This window comes from Podarcis melisellensis, assembly GCF_964234715.1.
Source record: "Podarcis melisellensis genome assembly, chromosome: 3".
Taxonomy (NCBI): domain Eukaryota; kingdom Metazoa; phylum Chordata; class Lepidosauria; order Squamata; family Lacertidae; genus Podarcis; species Podarcis melisellensis.
The window spans coordinates 87,048,264-87,069,263 of NC_138530.1; the positions used below are offsets into that span (position 1 = coordinate 87,048,264).

The 21,000-nt window shown below is 45.8% G+C and overlaps 1 protein-coding gene across 1 annotated transcript in view; it reads left to right on the forward strand.

Moving 5' to 3' along the window:
• EYS (eyes shut homolog) overlaps positions 1-21,000 on the forward strand; it is a 567,790-nt gene that overhangs the window by 63,582 nt on the left and 483,208 nt on the right. The gene's annotated exons all lie outside the window — the stretch shown is intronic.

The following is a 21,000-nucleotide window of genomic DNA, read 5'->3' on the forward strand; positions in this document are numbered from 1 at the left end:
CAAACTGTAGCTCTTGACATTAAATCTGCATAGCACAAAGTGTATGAGAATATTGGAATCCTAAATTGCCTATTTTGGGCAATTCCTGTAAAAGACAAATAGTGGATCTATTAACTTGGTACTGTATCCATGCAAATATGTTACAGAAGCAATTTACATTATTATTATTATTAACAAGAAGAAGAGGAGGAGGAGGAAGAAGACTTTATTATTTATACCCCACCCATCTGGCTGGGTTTCCTCAGCCACTCTGGGCGGCTCCCAACCAAATATTAAAACACAATACAGCATTAAACATTAAAAACTTCCCTAAACAGAGGGATAAGTGAGCCGGGGCTGATTCTTTTGTTTGCATGGAAAAGAAGTTAATTTTCCCTGATCCAAATTTCCCTTAGATAATCGGAAATAGCCAGGGAAAAGGAACTGGTAAGACACAACATAGCCCTGACTTTCCCAATGTTCCATGAACTGGTCAGTAAATGAGTAAGGGTGCCACTGTACAATGTAGGGGTACTTGCTTGTGCCTGGATAAAAGTTTCAGGGGATCTCTGTGCTCATCTTAAACAGGCAAATATTGCAAGTCCCAAATTCTTCTCCGTCTTGAATTAAAATCTGAGCTGATGAAGAATTCCTGGCTTCCCACTCTTAGGCCTTAAACCCCAGGAATGACACCATGTGCAGCCCAGAGAATCCCTGCTAAGCCATGCAGAGCTTTAAGCTTCAATTCCCACAAGCTTCAAGCTAACCCAGTGGTAGCTTTGATGATGATGATTTCCTTACATTTATAAAGTTATAATAATTAAGCCAGCCATTGTTAGTTGGCTGTGTTCTGATAAAGCAAGGATTCCTTTCTCTCTCTGCCAATATCATCCCAAGATTGTAGCACACACCAGAGATTCCTTGGTGCCACCCTCACTATAACTGACATTTGTAGACTATTCCTAGAAAGAGCAGCCGTGCTTAATAATCCCTTGTCCTTGAGCCCTGACTGGGCAATGAGAGGTGGGTGGGAACACAGGATTCCCCCATGATTGCAAGAAATATGCCTTCTCAGTTGTTCAGTGAGCTGTTAAAAAAATAAATACTATTAAGTCACATAAGAGTAAAGTATACCTCTAAAAGAAATCTGAGAGTGAGGACTATGCCCCGAATACGAGCATTTGGAGAACTACTGAACTAATGCAGTTTTGTTTTTTTACAAGATATGTGTCATCACCAGCTTCATAAAACATAGTTCTGTGGTTCATCTTGGGAGTCGTGCATTTTCACAACAGCAAAATGTAGTTGCTGGCATCAACACAATATCCTGCCCTGTCTACTCCTGTCAATGATTTTTGATAGCTGAAAATAAGTAAAGTATGAGTGATAGTTGAAAATATGTAAAGTTAAGAACTATGCATGTTTAAATGGGGGGGGGGGGAATCCAATGTTTTTAAATGTATTTTTTTTTTTTTTGCAGGTTTTTCAGGGCTTTTCTGTGAAAAGGAAGCCAAGCCATGTGACTCAGGACCTTGCTTGAATCGTGCTGTCTGCGTGGATGATGTTGATGGGTATGGCTGTTTTTGCCCCGAAGGTAAGTTGTTCGACACAATGCATCTTTATTATAAGTGACAATTTGCCAAGATCGCCCGAAGATTGCAAGGTTGTCTTCGCGAGGATCTTCAAAGCATTCAAAACATCCTTCCTATCAAAATAAGTTGTTCAGTCCCGAAGTTTCATTTGCATCTATGTCCATCAAGGCAGCCTATTCGCATGAAGGTTGTAAATAGTTATATCTAAAAGTGTGAATGTATGCCTGACACGCTGCCTGTGATTCTTAACTATGTTACAACAACAGTAGTAAAAAGAAATATCCACAAAAAACAACTCAAAGGCCAGTGAACTGGTCTGCCTGTTTCCTAAAAATATGTCCCCATAGGGTATAACAACCTGAGTAAAACAAATAGTAAACTAAGATTTAGGAAGCGGTGATACATTTTCAGCACAGCAGTAAGCACAAAGCATTTCCTTTTTACTCAAGAGTATATTATTCCTTTATTTTTCCTATTGGTCATAAAATTAGGGACACACACTGTAGCTGATTTGTCACTGTGCCTTTAGTCAATTAATGCCTGTTTAAATCAAGCATGAGCATGTCTTAACACTGGGGCTGAGAGTTAAGGGCACAGTTTCATTTTTGGAAACTGCAGTGTTACTGCAATGTGAGGCTTGGGGTGGAGAAGGAATATTAAATATCTTAATTTCTTGGAACAATGAAGAAGCTGTCAAACCACTTCCCCCCTCCTTACCTTTAAAGGTAAACAATTTATCCAGACCCACCACAACCTCATTTTACTCTCCAACGGTCCTGCTCCATCTCCACCATACATTGCCAATCCTTAACCATATGCAACATCCTGGGATATTTCATACTATCATTTTAAAATGTGTGGGGCATGAATCTCTTCCCTACACTGGCACAGCACCCACACATAGAAAGAACCCTATAGGGCATAATGGAGTCCGGTTCCCTTCCTCAAGGGCATGGCCAATTCTTCTTCTTTAGCCAAGAGCACATATCCACCCACCCTGCCCCTTCTGAAGGACCAGGAAATGGAATGGAAAGAGGCTCCATTGAGCCCTATGGAGGTAGTGACTGAGGGCAGCACTTATGGATGGGAATGGCCTGGGCACATCCTCATCCAGTCCTCCACCATCTGCTCAGTCCAAGTGTGTGGGTGCTGAGCTCACTTTGCCTCCCGGGACACCATAGGGCAGACTCCACTCTTCCCTATAGGGTTTTTTCTATGTGTGAATGCTGTGTCACTGTGGGAAAGGCACATGTGCAGAAGCGCCAATTCACAACCCGTGCATGCGCTGCAGGTTGCGAACATGCCTCCCGCACGGATTACATTCGCAACCTGAGCATCCACTGTATATCTCATAATTTCACCAGACTTCGTTTCGATTTGTGTCCAAAAATGGAAGCGCGTGATCTGAGGATGAAGTTCAGACAGGATAATGCAAGTGGGTTTCTCTCTTCCATCGCTGGACTCTGGGGAAAATAAAACTTGGTATTCACGGTGATAATTTTTGTGGATTGGTTGTTATCAGGAACAGAGACATGGGTCTGATTAAAGTCTGTATGTGAGTGAGATCTGTTACTGTATACATTATTAATGAACTCAGGGTAATTGTAAAGTTTTATGACTTAGGGATCAGTAGAAATTGGTTCCACGGTCATTTTGAGAAATTATGAGAATATGCCTTGCTCTGTGGGTGCTGATAGCTTAGCATTAGTCATGGTCTTCCCGCAGCCATGGCCTGTGACAGCGCTTAATGATAGTCATTTTGTAGCGTGACCATGCATTAGAATAGATTTACAAGAGCATAAAATGTCACATACCAAAGTGGAGAGTTCTTTGTCAGCTCTTAGAGCAAGAAAAAAACCCTATACACCTGGGAGTGACGATTGTCTGCAACACGGGTGCAAGGCAAGCATTCAGCTGAAAGCAAGCCATAGAAAAATAAGAAAACCCGAGCGTGAAACTTTGTTGGCAGATTAGGCTGCAGACTTATACAGGCTCTCTTTGGGTAGTTCTGCCACCATTCAAAAGTGTGAGGAATGGTTACCTGGGGGTTAGGCTTTTCCTGTGGTGGCCCCTAAATTGCAGAACTCCCTCCCCCTCAGAGGTGCATCTAGCACCGTCATTGTACAATATTTTCCACATTCATTATTAATACATTTCCACCGACCAAAAGGATTCGTAGATGCTTCTGCCCGTCTCCTCTAGCTTAGCCAATCAAAATAATCCCTACTAGTGGGCCTCACCACTGTTTCCCCCCCAGAAATGGCTTTGATAGGGCAGTGGATTCTTTTGTCCTTTCCCCTCCCCTTCCCTCCCTCCTTTGCTCTGCAAGAAACTGTGTGGGTGTGTCATGCAACCTGTCAATCAGCCCACCTTAAGCCAATCCGAACCATGTGTTCTTTTTGTGAGGGTGTTCACAAGCCAGTCAGAACCATACATTCTTTGGGAATCTGCAGAGAGGAATTTCCTTCCCTGAACACTCTGTGGAAGAAACAAGCTAGCCAGCCATTCTTACAAATACTGTAAGAGGTTAAGATCTGGAGAAGGACAACAACAACCTTGTAAAATACAGTGGTACCTCTGGTTACATACACTTTGGGTTACATATGCTTCAGGTTACATACTCTGCTAACCTAGAAATAATACCTCGGGTTAAGAACTTTGCTTCAGGATGAGAACAGAAATCGTTCTCTGGCGGTGCGGCAGCAGCAGGAGGCCCCATTAGCTAAAGTGGTGCTTCAGGTTAAGAACAGTTTCAGGTTAATAACGGACCTCCAGAACGAATTAAGTACGTAACCAGAGGTACCACTGTATACAGTTTTGAGTGTGTCCCCCCCTTACCCCTTTGTTTTCCCTTCTGCACGAGTTTTGTTTCTCTTTTTCTCTTTCTCTTTTTTGTTTGTGTCTCACCATGTTTGGTGCACATACAGTTATGTACTTTTTGAACTTTCAATAAAGATGTTACTAAAAAACAACAACTAGCCTGCCTTGAAGAAGTAGCAAGCTTTTAAGCTTATTTTTGAGAGGTGGGGAGAAAGGAGAGAGAGAGAGAGAGAAGGCAAGAAGAGGAGTGTGTTCTTTTGCTTTTACCTTGGTTTGCTGCTGAGGCATCTAATTATAAGCCTGCATTTTTATCAAAGCTTATATATTTCAATCAAGGCTTGTATTTTAAAATGAGCTTAAAAAGGATTTTCAAATGTTTCATGCCAGGCAGAAAACCTTGGCCATTCTCCTAAGACAAGGGGCCCCCCTGATTTATAGCAGGAAAAACAATTCTCAAAGTCGTTAAAAAAAGAGGAAATTACAGACTGAGAGCAAGGACACTGATCCTGCATGTTACAGAAGATAAAAAAGGCTGAGAAAACACAATTAGGAATGGGCAAATAGTAAAATGATACTGTGATGGGACGATGAGCTGCTTGTGCGTAAAATGCAAGTCCCTCAGAGTTTGATCAGGTTTTCAAACCTCTGCCTGTGACGGAGCCCCTCCAGCATGGCTGCGTCAATCACTAGTAGAATCCGAAAGTGGCTGCTTTCGGAAACGTTTCCAACATAAAAGCTCCTTAACGGAAACACGTCGTCTGGCCTCTCGGCGTGACAGTTTCCGTCGAGGTGTGGGTGTCCCTATAGGAGGTCCTGAGACCTCCCCACTGGTTTCGCTTGAAGCGTCTCTGAGCCATCCCTCCGACTCACTTTCCCTTGGAGTTCTTGCTCGCCCTCTACTGGTTCCCTCTTCCGCTGCTACTGCTCTCTCAACCTCAGGGAGCCTTTGCACCTGCGGCGCTTTAGATGTCAGTTCCCTGACATCCACCTCCCCTCCAGGGCCCCCTTCACCCCCTCCCGTCTCCTCTCCTACTGGCGGTGAGGAGGTAAAACCCCTGAAAGAACCTCCCTCATCTTCCGACGTCGCGAACACTTCCTTCCACTTGTTGCTGTTCCTACTCTCTAGGTACTCTTCGTCATCAGAGTCCACTCCATCTTCCAACTCCGACTCCGCGAACCCTTCCATTTCCTCTTCCTCATCGGTGGTGCCGAAATACTCCCTCCTAAACCTTGCTATAGGCTGAGGTTTCCTCGGGAACCTTTGGTGGAACGTTTCTGTTAAAACCTCGTCATTGACTTCCTCTGCACTTACCCAGGTGTTTTCTGACTCCGGTTCCCCTTCCCACGCCACCAAATACTCCACCTGATTACCCTTCCACCTGGAATCGAGGATTTCCGCTACATGGTTGCGGCGTTCCCTCTCTTCCAAGGCTGGTCCCCTGACGTGCTCCCCTTCACGTCCCCCCCTGTATGGTGACAGTAACGACCTGTGGAACACTGGGTGCAATTTCATGTGGTTGGGTAATCGGAGTTTGAAAGCTACCGGGTTGACCTGCTGAATCACCTCAAAGGGTCCCAATCTTCTGGGCCTCAGTTTCTTACAACCCCCTTTGAACGGCAACCCTTGGGTTGACAACCACACTTGATCCCCCACCCTTATGGTTTCACCTTCCCTTCTGTTCTTGTCTGCCTGCTTCTTATATTGTGCCTTGGCCCTTTCTAAGTTGAGCTGGAGCTGCTGATGGATGGCTTCCATCTCTTCTACAAAATGTTCAGCCGCTGGAACGCTCCATCTCTCCCCTCCTTCCCCTGGAAATGCCCTGGGGTGACACCCGTAATTAGCCAAAAAGGGACTCATCCCTGTGGACACATTCTCCGCATTATTGTAGGCAAATTCTGCCAACGCCAACTTTTCGACCCAATCGTTCTCTCTGTCATTGACATAACACCTAAGATATTGTTGAAGAATGCCATTTGCCCTTTCCGCCTGCCCGTTGGTTTCAGGGTGCCGGGCAGTTGAAAAATTAACTTCCACGTGTAGCAAGCTCATGAGCTTCCTCCAGAACCTGGAAGTAAATTGTTTGCCTCGATCTGAGATCACCCTCGAGGGAGCCCCGTGCAACCTAAAGATATGTTCCACAAACAACTTCGCCGTTTCTTCCGCTGTGACTGCATGTGAGCATGCTACAAAATGGCACATCTTAGTTAACAGGTCTACTACTACCATGATGGCTGTTTTCCCCTTGGACCTTGGCAGATCCGTCATAAAATCTATTGATATCGCTTCCCAAGGCCGTTCTGGTGTGGGTAAAGGTTCTAATAACCCTGCCGGCGCCCTTCTTTCCCCTTTGGCTCGCTGACATTGGTCACACCCTCTTACATACTCCCTTACATCTTCCCTCACCTTAGGCCACCAAAATTCCCTGGTAACCAACCACATGGTTTTGTGTTGCCCAAAATGTCCCGCCGTGGGGCTATCATGCAACTGCTTGAGTACTCTCCCCCTCAATTCACCTTCGGGTATATACAGTGCCCCTTTGTAATACAATGCCCCATTTCTTTCCTCAAAACCTCCGGGGCTCTCGCCCTCCCCCCTGAGACCTCTGAGCTTATCCTGGGCATATTCATCATTTTCCGTTTCCTCCACCAGTTCCCGTTGCCCCACCAGCGCCGCCCCACACACCCAGCGGTCCTCCGGGATGACATGTCTCTCTTCGATCACCTCCTCCCCTTCCCAATATTCTGGTTTGCGTGAGAGCGCATCCGCCCTGACGTTTTCTGGGCCTGGCACATAACAAATCTCAAAGTTAAATTTGGAGAATTCCTGTGCCCATCTCACTTGTCGTTGGTTGAGCACTCGAGCTGTTCTCCAATACTCTAAATTTTTGTGGTCGGTGCACACTTGCACCTTGTGTTGTGCCCCAATTAATAAATGTCTCCACCTCCGGAATGCTTCGTGAATGGCAAGTAGTTCCCTGTCATACACCGTGTAATTCCTCTCGGACTTATTCAGTTTCCGCGAGAAGAATGCACACGGTCTCCACTCCGACGCACTCCTCCCCGGTTGAAGAAGGACCGCCCCTATAGCCCGGTCGGATGCATCTGTTTCCACTCTCATGGGTTTTTGTAAATCCACATGCAGAAGTTGTTCTTCCGAGGCGAAAGCCCTTTTCAGTTCTTCAAAGGCTCGATCCGCCTCCACCGTCCAAACAAATTTCTTCTTGCTGCTGAGGCAGTCGGTGATGGGCGCCGTCAAGTGGGCAAAGTTCTTGATGAACTTCCGATAAAAGTTCCCAAACCCCAAGAATCTTTGCACGTCCTTCTTGGTCTTCGGTGTCTTCCATTCCAGTACCGCTTGAACCTTGCCTGGATCCATGGCCAATCCCTTGTCTGACAAGCGGTACCCCAGGAATTCCACCTCCTTGGTATGAAACTGGCACTTCTCCAGTTTCACCCACAGCTGGTTGGCTTGCAGCCTGCCCAACACTTCTCGAACGTCCCTCACATGCTGTTCCTCATCTTCCGAATACACCAACACGTCGTCTAAAAAGGCCACACAGTTCTTGTAGAGCAAAGGTCCCAGAACGTGGTTTATAAAAGCTTGAAAACAGGCGGAGCCCCCTTGTAGACCGAAGGGCATAACGAGGTATTCAAAGGCTCCCAAAGGGGTAAACATGGTGGTCTTCCATTCATCTCCCTTCCTTATGCGTATCAGATTGTACGCCCCCCGCAGGTCCAGTTTTGTAAAAATCTTTCCCTTCCTTACTCTGGTCAAAATGTCGTCAATTCGGGGCATAGGGAAAGCCAGGGGCTCCGACACTGCATTGAGGGCCCTAAAGTCACACACCAGTCTCGGTTTGTCTGTGTTCTTTTTGTCCACAAAAAACACTGGGCTGCCCCCCACCGCTCGGGACTCTCTGATGAAACCTCGCTTCAAGTTTTTGTCAATGAACTCCCTCAGCTCCTGCATCTCCCTGTCTGACATGGCGTACAGCTTGCCTACTGGGAGTTGGGCCCCTGGGAGTAGGTTGATTTGACAGTCAAAGGGTCTATGCGGTGGCAGTTTGTCTGCTTCCCTTTCGCTGAATACGTTGCTCAGATCTGCGTATTGCGGGGGCACCTTCCCTTTGCCCATCACTTCCATCCCCGCTAGGGTGACTCTGTCTCCTCCCGAGACCTTCCCCTCCTTGCAGTGTTCTAGGCAATGCGCTGACCCAAAGGAGACCACCCTCTGATGCCAGCCCACTAGCGGATCGTGTAGCGCCAGCCAGCTCATCCCCAAAATGATGGGCGCTCCTCCCAGGATGGCCACATTAAACGCTATCTGTTCGGTGTGCCTTGCCACTCTCATTATCATCGGGACAGTCTGTTGGCTAACTTCTCCCCCCAACAGCTCTCTGCCGTCAATCGTAGTCACCTGCAAGGGGTTACTTAAAGGGATGGTCTGTATCTGGTGCTCAGCTGCAAACTCCTTACTCATGAAATTACAGGAGCTGCCTGAATCCAAAAGCGCCTTGACCTTTAGTGGGTGTCCGTTTGGCAGTTCTAGTAACACCTCTATCACTAAAGCAGGTCTGGGAGGTTCTGGCATGGGCACTTTCATTGCTCTTTGGCCTGGCTGCTGTGCCCCGACGGTGGCAGCCAGGCGTTGGCTTTTACTTGCTCCTTGCTTTCCTCTTCCTTTCCCCCAACAGCTCCTGCCATCCCTTGCCATTCCTTTCTTTGTGGGCAGACTCTGGCAAAGTGCCCTGGCTGTTGGCAGAGATAACATCTCTTGGCGCTCTTTCCCTCCTTCTTCCGCCCTTCACTGGGATTTGAAACTGCGCGCGCCCGCGCTGTTCCAACTTCCATCGGCTCTGCCGGCGGGAAAGATGGCTCTGGAATGTCTGGAATGCGGAACTCCCTCCAACGGTCTCCTTTCCCTTCCCGCCTTTCCAAAGCCCTCGCCTCCTGGCGCGCTCCTATGGCCAGCGCAGATTTGGTTAATTGGTCCATAGACTCCGCCCTGGGCCCCCGGGAAAGCTCATCTTTGACGGTTGAAGAAAGCCCCTCTTCGAAAAGCATTTGGATGGGCTCCGCCGATAGGTCCCACCCCAATTTATGAATCAGCATAGTAAATTCAGTCCAGTACTCACGGACAGATCTGCTTCCTTGCTGGCAAGCCATTAACTGCCTTCGCACCACCCCCTGCTCAATATCGCTGGAAAACATCAGGTCCATGGCACGAAAAAACTTCCTCGTGTCCTTTAAGATCTCATTATTCGCTGCCATCAGGGGTCTAACCCAATCTTTCGCCCCGGATTCGAGATGGCCAATCACATACGCCACTCGCGATTCCTCGTCGGGGAAGTCATCAAACTGCAAGTTTAGAGCGTATTGCATCTCTGTTCTAAAGGCATGATAGTTCCTGGGATCCCCCCCGAATTTCTGCACCAATCCTGGTACCTTTCTGGCGAGCGGGGTGGTTTTCTCCTTTCCCTTTTCTGCATCCTGAGCCCTCCTCTCCTCAAGCCTCGCCGTTTGCAGCGCCAACTGGATCTCCAACGCTCTGTACCTTTCTTCCAGGCTTGGACCCCCTCCAGCTGCTCCTGCACCCCCGGTTCCGGCTGGGTTGCTCATGATGCTTCTCTCTGCACAAGCTGGCTTTCGGTGACTTTCGGATTGCTGTGATGGGACGATGAGCTGCTTGTGCGTAAAATGCAAGTCCCTCAGAGTTTGATCAGGTTTTCAAACCTCTGCCTGTGACGGAGCCCCTCCAGCATGGCTGCGTCAATCACTAGTAGAATCCGAAAGTGGCTGCTTTCGGAAACGTTTCCAACATAAAAGATCCTTAACGGAAACACGTCGTCTGGCCTCTCGGCGTGACAGTTTCCGTCGAGGTGTGGGTGTCCCTATAGGAGGTCCTGAGACCTCCCCACTGGTTTCGCTTGAAGCGTCTCTGAGCCATCCCTCCGACTCACTTTCCCTTGGAGTTCTTGCTCGCCCTCTACTGGTTCCCTCTTCCGCTGCTACTGCTCTCTCAACCTCAGGGAGCCTTTGCACCTGCGGCGCTTTAGATGTCAGTTCCCTGACAGATACCATGGGCCTCTCATTAGAGCAGTGAAAAAGGCAACTGGCTGGAAGAATGAGAGCATTTTTGGGAAATCTTTAAAAGCTGTTTTCTACTGAGTTCCTTTTTACTTTACAAAGGTTTTATTCTTTTAAAAGGCTACCTATGATAATGTATGAAATATATTAGCTTAAATATATTGGCTTAAATGTAATTATGCAAAGGATTTAAGAAATGCTAGATTCATAGAGTCATATTGCAATAGGAGACCAGAGGGGCAAATGAGCCTAGCCCCCCTTGCCAGACAGGAGACACCATCGAACACTTCTGATATATAGTTGTCAGGCATTTGTTTAAAAGACCCTCAAATGAAGGAGATCTTTCAATGATGATTAACTCAAGATCCTTGAAGATAAAAATTTAAGATTAACCATTTGTTTTAGAAGGCAATAGGGCAAGGAGGGCAAGAGGTGAGCTGGTAATTAAGATTCCATGTAAGATATATTATTACTTATTTGTCATTTATATATAGCTCTTTGTCTCCCTTATAAGGATAGAAGGAAATGGGTGTATCTATTGTGATTGGTTCTAGCAAACAACCAATAGGAATTCCAACCAGGCTGATTGGACAGAGGAGGAGCAAAGGGGGCTGGATTAAGGGAATATAAGTGCTGGCCAGAATGGCAGGAGGCCAGGCCAGAGCTTGGTAACCATATACCACTGAGCCTCTCATTTATTTGTCTGACAAATAAATTAATATTTTAATTTCTCTATTGCTGCGTTGAATATTTCATTCCAGCTAAGCGTTAACCACAAGCAGAGGTGCTACATTTTATGGTGCCCTGTGACTCGGATAAGTGGTCTGCTGGAACGCAGCCCCTTCGCCCTACTGGGCAGGGTACAAGAGAGAGGATCTCTAAACTGCTTACCCAGCGCGCACTGGTAAATTTTTCCAGGGGGAACGCAGAAGTCTCGTCTGTCTGATACCCTGCTCACTGGCGGCAACGGACCGGGGGAAACAGGGAACCAACCAAGGGTAAGTGCACAAAGGGATTTTTGGCCCTCCAATTAATTGGGAGGAAGAGAAGTCTTGATCAAACTTCTGCATCTCAGTAAGTGGGAAACTGAGTACGCTAGGTGGTTGGGTACATCAGATGTTGGTCTGGTGGAGGAAAAGGGAAAATTGGGAGGTAGAGTGTGGTGAAGTATCCAGCGCATTGTATGTGTGAGAAAGTACAGAGCAATCTGTAGCTGACCTGAGTGTGGAGTGGGCAGTACTTCGGTTCCTAGTAAGGCGACTTCACTAGGCAAGGAAACCCACAAAGCGCGTCTGTGAGTGACTGAGTGGATACTTCACAGGGCCATACAATGGGAGTTGGGGGTTCAAAGGGGGAAAATACACCTCTTGAGTGTATGTTAAATAATTTTAAGAAAGCCTTCTCAGGGGCATATGGAGTCAAAATGACGCCAGAGCGCTTGAGAACGTTATGTGAACTAGAATGGCCAAAACAAATTACTGGATGGCCATCCCAGGGAACCTTTGATATAAATTTAGTAAGCAAACTTTGGACTGATATCGCCAAAGAAACTGGAGGGTGCCCAGAACAATTTCCATATATAGATTCCTGGCTGAGCACATTAAATAAAAATCCTCCATGGATAAGGGAATGCAAAGTCAAACGATGCAAATTATTGGCTGTAAAAGCTGAAGCTAGGAAAGGAATCTTGCCAAATAAACTCAAACCCATTTTTGAGGGGCCAGAGGAAGAGGTGCTTCCACCCCCACCCTATGCTCCACATCGAAGGGAGCCTAATCCAAACACTCCACCAGTTGTAACCCCAAGGCAAGAAAGTGGAATGATTAATGGGGGTGGAGTCACAGAGCTTGATTCCTTGATAGATTATGATAAATATCTTCAGGAGGCATTGGAGTCCTATAATAAAGCCCAAGCAGAAGTGGTTATTCCACCTGTGACTCCTAATAGACCTCCATCTACAGTCTCCTTTAGTGGAACAACTGATTGCCCACCCCAAACCCCTGTACATCCAAGTCCCAGAGAAATATTACAGAAGTTACAGGGAGACCTTGATCGGTCAGCAAGCAATACAGCCAGGCGTATAAAGCTGCTAAAAGAACGCCTTGGAACAGATACCATCCCTTATGATTTGAGGCCCCTAGAGCAAAGTGAAGAAAAAGGTCACGTAGTAGCCCCTCTTAGAAGAGTATTTGATGCACTTGAGGAGCCTGTGCTGGTTAATGGGCAACCCGGACCACGGCCACCTCGAACTTCGACCCTGCAATATATTCCATTCACAACTACAGATCTGATGAATTGGAAAACACACACCCCATCTTTTGCAGAAAAACCTCAGGCTATGATGGACTTGGTGACTTCAATAGTAAATACTCATAGCCCTACTTGGACAGATTGTCGCCAGCTCCTAAATACTCTTTTCACCACTGAGGAAAGGAGAGACATAATTGAAAAGGCACAGATATATTTGCGTGAGCAGGCCAGAGTGGGAAATATTTTTAATATTGACCGTCATCTCCAAGACAACTTTCCCTTGGAAGATCCTAATTGGGATCCAAACAATGCAATTCACCTGACCAGACTTACCACCTACCGCCAGACGCTTGTGCAAGGTATCCGCAGGGCATGTCAGAAGCCCACTAATATGTCTAAAGTCTCAGAAGTAGAACAGAAACCAAATGAGAGTCCGGGAGACTTTTTAGAGAGGCTGCAGGAAGCCTATCGTATATGGACTCCTTTTGACCCTGAAGCCCCTGAAAACAGCAGAATGATTACTGCTACATTTGTGGCCCAGTGCGCTTCTGACATTCGTAAGAAAATTCAGAAATCAGAAGGATGGGAAGGGATGCTGATGAGCCAAATTATGGCCATTGCACGCCGAGTTTATCGGAATAGGGATGAGGCTGAGAAACAAGAGAAGAAGAAGTGGCAGAAGGAAAAGATGGTGATGCTAGCCACAGCAGTGAAGCAAGACCACCGCCCCTTAAATGGAGGGAGAGGGCGGGGAAAGAATCCACCATTGGGAAGGAATCAATGTGCAAATTGCAAGAAGGAGGGTCACTGGAAGCGGGAGTGTCCTGAACCCTTGAGGTTGGAAGAAGTACGCCCAGGCCCAGGCCCAGGCTCCGGCCCAAGAAACCAGGGACGGGGACGGGGAATGATCCGAGATGGAAGATATCAGAGACCAGGACAGGGACGGAGTAGAGACAATTTCATTGGACTGGCAGAAGAGGATTTTACTCAAGACTAGGAACGACCGGACTCCATAAAGTTAGGCTTCCAGGAGCCCACGGTCACGATTCAATTAGGGAGCCATTTAATAGACTTTATGATTGATACTGGGGCTGAATACTCAGTACTCCCAGAACTATTGCAGAAAAAGGCATCCAAAAGTGTAATCATTAAAAGTGCCACTGGACAGTCAGCTAAGAGGTCTTTCCTCCAACCTTTGGAATGCCAGATTGGGGGACATCGTTTAACCCATCAGTTTTTGTATATACCTGAGTGTCCAATACCTCTCTTAGGCAGAGATATGCTGTCCAAATTGCAGGCCCAAATCACCTTCACTCCTCGAGGTCCAGAAATGAAACTGCCATCAAAAGCAGCAGGAATAATTACCCTCTCAGTACCTAAGGAACAATCATGGCGCCTAATGTCAGCCTTGCAAGTCCAACCCACATTGGATACAGAATTAAACAAGCTCCTCCGAACTCTACAGGTGCCACCAGGAGTATGGGCCGAAAATAGCCCACCAGGAATGGCTAAGAATATAGCTCCAATTGTAGTAACCCTAAAACCTATGGCTACCCCTGTATCTGTAAGGCAATATCCCTTACCCCGGCGAGCAGCAGAGGGCATCCAGAAACATTTGGACCGCCTATTAAAATATGGTCTGCTTAAGCCTTGCCAATCAGAATGGAACACACCCCTTTTGCCTGTTCGAAAACCTGGGACAGATGAATACAGGCCAGTGCAGGACTTGAGGCTCGTAAACCAGGCTATCGAGACCTTGCACCCAAATGTACCAAACCCATATACCTTGCTGAGTTTGATCCCACCAGAAGCAACATTTTTTACTGTATTGGACTTGAAAGATGCATTCTTCTGTTGCCGGCTGGCACCACAGAGCCAACCTATATTTGCCTTCCAGTGGGAAGACCCTTTGACAGGAACAAAAGGCCAGCTAACCTGGACAAGATTGCCCCAGGGATTCAAAAATTCCCCAACTTTATTTGGCACTGCCTTGGCGAGGGATCTAACAAGTTACCCCTCAATACCGGGAGAAAAGGTGGTTCTGCAATATGTAGATGACCTTATATTAGCGGCAAAAGATTTTGATACCTGTAAAGAAGGGACAGAGGAACTGCTCCACTTGCTCTGGGAAGCTGGCTACCGAGTTTCCCAGAAAAAGGCACAGTTATGTTTAGAAAAGGTCAAATATTTGGGCTTTGACATCTCACACCAACAACGAGCATTGAGACCAGAGAGGAAAGAAGCTATTTGCCTTATCAAGGAACCTACCACAAGAAAACAACTTAGAGGATTCCTGGGAACAGCAGGGTTCTGTAGACTATGGATACCTGATTTCAGCAGTCTGGCCAAGCCCTTACATGAAAGCACTCGAGGTGCAGAAAAGGACCCATTCGTATGGGGACCTGAGCAGAAACAAGCCTTTTTAGTTATCAAACAACGACTTATGGAGGCCCCAGCCCTTGGATTGCCTAATTCGGAAAAACCCTTTCAGCTGTATGTACATGAACAGAATGGGATTGCAGCGGCAGTCCTGACCCAGAGATTAGGAAGTTGGAACCGTCCAGTAGCTTATTTGTCTAAACAATTGGACTCAGTAGCAAAAGGATGGCCTCCATGCCTAAGGGCAGTAGCGGCCACTGCAAGCCTTGTCAAAGAAGCTGATAAATTTACCTTCGGCCAGACGATGTATGTGAATGTACCTCATGCTGTTCTGACACTCATGGAATATAAGGGTAGTTATTGGCTAACGAACCCAAGGATGGCTAGATACCAAGGCCTATTGTGTGAAAATCCCAGGATTCATCTACGAGTAGTGAATATGCTCAATCCAGCGACTTTGCTGCCCCTACCAGAGGTAGATGATGAAGAATCACATGATTGTCTCCAAATAATGGATGAAGTTTATTCCAGTAGACCTGATCTGAAAGATGAGCCATTGAAAAATCCAGATGTTGTATATTATACGGATGGTAGCAGTTACCTGCATGAAGGTGCCAGACGAGCAGGATATGCTGTGGTCACCAATGAGGAAGTTGTGGAAGCTGAAGCTTTGCCTGCTGGCACCTCAGCACAAAAAGCTGAACTTATAGGCTTAACTAGAGCTCTGCAATTGGCAGCTGGATGTAAGGCAAACATCTATACTGATTCTAAATATGCCTTCTTAACCCTGCATGCACATGGAGCTCTATGGAAAGAAAGAGGTCTAATAGGAGCCCACGGGAAGGCCTTGAAATATGGACCTGAAGTAGAAATCCTGTTAGAAGCAGTATGGGCTCCAGAACAGATTGCTGTAATGCACTGCAAAGGTCATGGACGAGGAAGGGATCCAATAACCAGAGGAAATCATGCTGCTGACAAAGCAGCCCGAGAGGCAGCCCAAAAGCCTGTGGGAGGATTTATAGCAGCCCTCATACCAGAGGTAGTTCCAGAAGAAATTAAACCTCACTATACCCCAGAAGAGAGGAAGTGGGCTGAACAGGAAGGAGCGGTTGTGAAGGACGGTTGGATGATCCTGCCGGACAATAGGATTTATGTACCTCATCATCTAGCAGGCACAATTGTAAGAAATTATCATGAATCTACTCACCTTGGCGGTACTGCAACCAGAGAGAGTCTCAGTCGGAAGTTGTATATTATTAATCTATCACAATTAGCAACTTGCATTTCACAGAAATGTGTTCTTTGTGCTAAAAACAATCCCAGGCAGGGACCGGTACAACCTCCTGGAATTCAGCATGTGGGATACGTCCCCATGGAAAGCCTAATTGTGGACTTCACAGAGCTGGTCCCTTCTAAGGGATTCAAGTATCTCCTTGTGTTTGTAGATACTCTTACCGGATGGGTTGAAGCTTTTCCCACCCGAACTGAAAAGGCACGAGAGGTAACTAAGAGACTCCTCACTGAATTGATCCCGAGGTTTGGATTACCTAGATGCATTGGAAGTGATAATGGGCCAGCGTTCATTGATCAAGTAGTACAAGAAGTATGTCGAGTCCTACAAGTAAAATGGAGACTGCATGCAGCATATAGGCCTCAGAGTTCAGGGAAAACTGAAAGAATGAATCGGACTCTGAAAACCCAATTGGCAAAATTAACCCAGGAAACGGGATTGGGATGGGTAGATGTGTTACCCATAACACTGTTTCGTGTTAGGTGTGCACCCACAAAAAGACTTAAGTTGTCACCTTTTGAGCTCCTGTATGGGAGACCGCCCTCCTTTGTTCAGGATATTCCAGCTGATCTTAAACAAATAGGAGACTATGTGACACAGGGACAAGTGCAATCTCTCTCCCGTGTTTTTGTTTCTCTTAACAGGTGGGCCCTCGAACGCACGCCGTGCAGCATTGCCGAGCCGATTCATCAGTTCCAGGCTGGCGATAGCGTATGGGTGAAAGAGTGGAAACGCGATCCACTTGCACCTAAATGGCGTGGACCTTACACCGTCTTGCTCTCTACTCCAACAGCGGTGAAGGTAGCTGAGGTGACCCCCTGGATTCATCACTCTCGTTTGAAGAAGTCTGAAGGCAGTTGGACATGCAAAGGTGACCCCTCTAATCCTTTAAAACTGACTCTCTCCAAAAACCCCTGTATCTAGCCCTACCGGGAACGGGCTAGGTCACGGGCAACATTTGACGACCGGCCTGCTGCAGCCACAACCTGGAAGCTGGCTGACCTGCGCACGCCTGAAGCTTGAGGAGCGTCTGAACCAGCGACTGTGAACGGGAAGATTCTCTTATACAATCGATTGACTGCCCCCTTGTGGAACAATTATAAGTGATATTACTCATTGGGGATCCTCGGGATATATGTTTTGGTCTTGGTGGTTCCCCATTTCTGTCACTGGGGGAATTATATTGGGACTAATAATTATTTGCTATCACAATAAGGTAATCTTTTGTGGAAGGAATGCATATGCTAGACATCAACATGATTTCATTATTAATCCTGATCCCTTGGGAAGGGGAAGGGTCCATGAATCTGACCAAATTTGCTAAATATGGATTCCGCCATGACCACAATATGTGGGTAGGCTTAGCTGAGATGGTAGCCAATGTTGCAAATAGGACTAATTGCCTTGTTTGCTCTCTTGGGCCAGATGATTCAGAGGGAGGTATGCCCTTATTACCAATACCATTAAGTGCCATTGGTATGGTAAGCGAAATGCCACACCAAACAGAAGTACAGAATTTCCCCGGTTGGAACTCAACTAAACCAATACGAGTTATACCTGTGCAAGGGGAAATCTGTGTGCATAAATCATCAGATGCAGCTGATCCTACCATGATAGGCTCTTCTCATTGCCACTATACTTGGGATTATATTAAGAATAGTCAAACCTGGGCAAACGGTACTACGTATCGAACTCGGAATACCTTGCCCTGTGCACCTCCTTTTATTCATGCATGGAAAGTGGTATGGAACATAACTGTGACAGAAAAAGGCAATCTAACATACTGCACTGTGAACTCTCTACCCCTTTTGATATTTCGCCTTATGCACTCCACGTACCAAAAACCTCAGACCCGATGGTTGTGGTGGATATGTGGAGAATGGGCATACAAGAAACTCCCTTCCAAATGGAGTGGGACTTGTTTCTTGGGATGGGTATTACCACCAATGTGGATTATGCCCACTAGTTCGGTCAAGCGTACACGAAGAAACGCTGATATTTCTCATATAGCAGGAGGAAGTACCCAAAGTTGGAGCGGTACTGATGATTGGCCACCAGAGCGCATTATAGCCTATTATGATCCTGCCTCCTGGAATCCTGGTGAGCTCATACAAGGGGCACGGGATCCTATTTATAATCTAAATAGAATAATTCGATTGCAAGCAGTAGTGGAACTTGTAACCAATGCAACGGCCCAGAGTTTGAGACTTATTGCACAACAGTTGGATGAAAGTAGAGCCGCCATTTTGCAGCTGAAAATGGGAATGGATTATGTACTTGCCAGGCAGGGAGGCCTATGTGGAGTCTTGAACTTGACAGGGAATGCCTGTTGCTTTAACATTTCAGATAATGGTGAGGCAATCCGTGTGTTGGCCACAAAGATGGAGAATATAGCACATGTCCCAGTACAAACATGGGAAGGATGGGATATGGGATGGCTCACCAATTGGTTACCTAATGTCGCAGGACTCAAAGGGATACTATTGTCTTGCTTGTTTTTCTTGACAGTAGTAGTAATGGTTTTATGTATGATGCCATGTATTATTTCATGTTTTAGAAGTACAATTAGCAAGATGGTTTCAAATGAAACTCTACCTCATATCATGGCCCTATACAGAGCTTTACCTCAGGAATATGATGAAGGTCAAGCTATCAAGGACACTTGGGATGAAGGTCCTTGAGCTTGAAAGGGGGGAATGAGGCATCTAATTATAAGCCTGCATTTTTATCAAAGCTTATATATTTCAATCAAGGCTTGTATTTTAAAATGAGCTTAAAAAGGATTTTCAAATGTTTCATGCCAGGCAGAAAACCTTGGCCATTCTCCTAAGACAAGGGGCCCCCCTGATTTATAGCAGGAAAAACAATTCTCAAAGTCGTTAAAAAAAGAGGAAATTACAGACTGAGAGCAAGGACACTGATCCTGCATGTTACAGAAGATAAAAAAGGCTGAGAAAACACAATTAGGAATGGGCAAATAGTAAAATGATACCATGGGCCTCTCATTAGAGCAGTGAAAAAGGCAACTGGCTGGAAGAATGAGAGCATTTTTGGGAAATCTTTAAAAGCTGTTTTCTACTGAGTTCCTTTTTACTTTACAAAGGTTTTATTCTTTTAAAAGGCTACCTATGATAATGTATGAAATATATTAGCTTAAATATATTGGCTTAAATGTAATTATGCAAAGGATTTAAGAAATGCTAGATTCATAGAGTCATATTGCAATAGGAGACCAGAGGGGCAAATGAGCCTAGCCCCCCTTGCCAGACAGGAGACACCATCGAACACTTCTGATATATAGTTGTCAGGCATTTGTTTAAAAGACCCTCAAATGAAGGAGATCTTTCAATGATGATTAACTCAAGATCCTTGAAGATAAAAATTTAAGATTAACCATTTGTTTTAGAAGGCAATAGGGCAAGGAGGGCAAGAGGTGAGCTGGTAATTAAGATTCCATGTAAGATATATTATTACTTATTTGTCATTTATATATAGCTCTTTGTCTCCCTTATAAGGATAGAAGGAAATGGGTGTATCTATTGTGATTGGTTCTAGCAAACAACCAATAGGAATTCCAACCAGGCTGATTGGACAGAGGCAGCCACAGGAGGAGCAAAGGGGGCTGGATTAAGGGAATATAAGTGCTGGCCAGAATGGCAGGAGGCCAGGCCAGAGCTTGGTAACCATATACCACTGAGCCTCTCATTTATTTGTCTGACAAATAAATTAATATTTTAATTTCTCTATTGCTGCGTTGAATATTTCATTCCAGCTAAGCGTTAACCACAAGCAGAGGTGCTACACTGCTTCTTAGTGTCTGTATATTCCTCAAAGAAAAAAAACAATAACCTGAAGTATACATTTAATGTTTTAAAATGTGTATTAATTGTGTTTTGATTTTAATTTACTGTTTTGTTATGCTTTGGGAGACTCCGGGATAAATGCAAGCTAATAGATTAGGCCCACTTAACTAGGAGCGAACACTACTGAATACAATAAGTAGACACAGGGTGGCAGCCCAGGGTAGCCCCCAGACCCAATAGACTGATTTGTTCATGTGCTGCCTTCCCTTGACCATCTATTTTGTGTTGAGTCAATTAAAAGAACTGAGCCTGGTTTTCTTTCTTTTATCCTCACAACCCTGGGACATGCTGTTAAGCCATTACTATTCCTCTTTAGGGCTGTACCTGTATTTCTCTCCCTGTTACGCTGGAACAGAAGGACTAGAATAGAAGTTAATGGTTATTGAGGTCTTTCTTAAACTAAAGCAACACTTCATTTCCTGAGCATGTTCCAAGACTCAGCTTCTTTTTTTGTACAGTAGACGCTTTAGCAACCTAGGTTGCTGAGTTGTTGTGAAAATGAAAAAATCTAAGCAAGAAATATGCTATAGAAATTGAAATATACTTGGGCTCAAGAGTGGATTTCATGCCCTTTATTCAGCTCATAGTGATGAGGAGGAATGGACATTCCCCCAGAATGTCTGCTTTATATACATTATTTACATAATGGGCCCCACGTGATTGGCTAATTCCAGGATTCTCCTGTAGGCCAATCAGGTTGCGGATTCACTTCCACCTGGAGCTGGATTGGGTGGCTTCT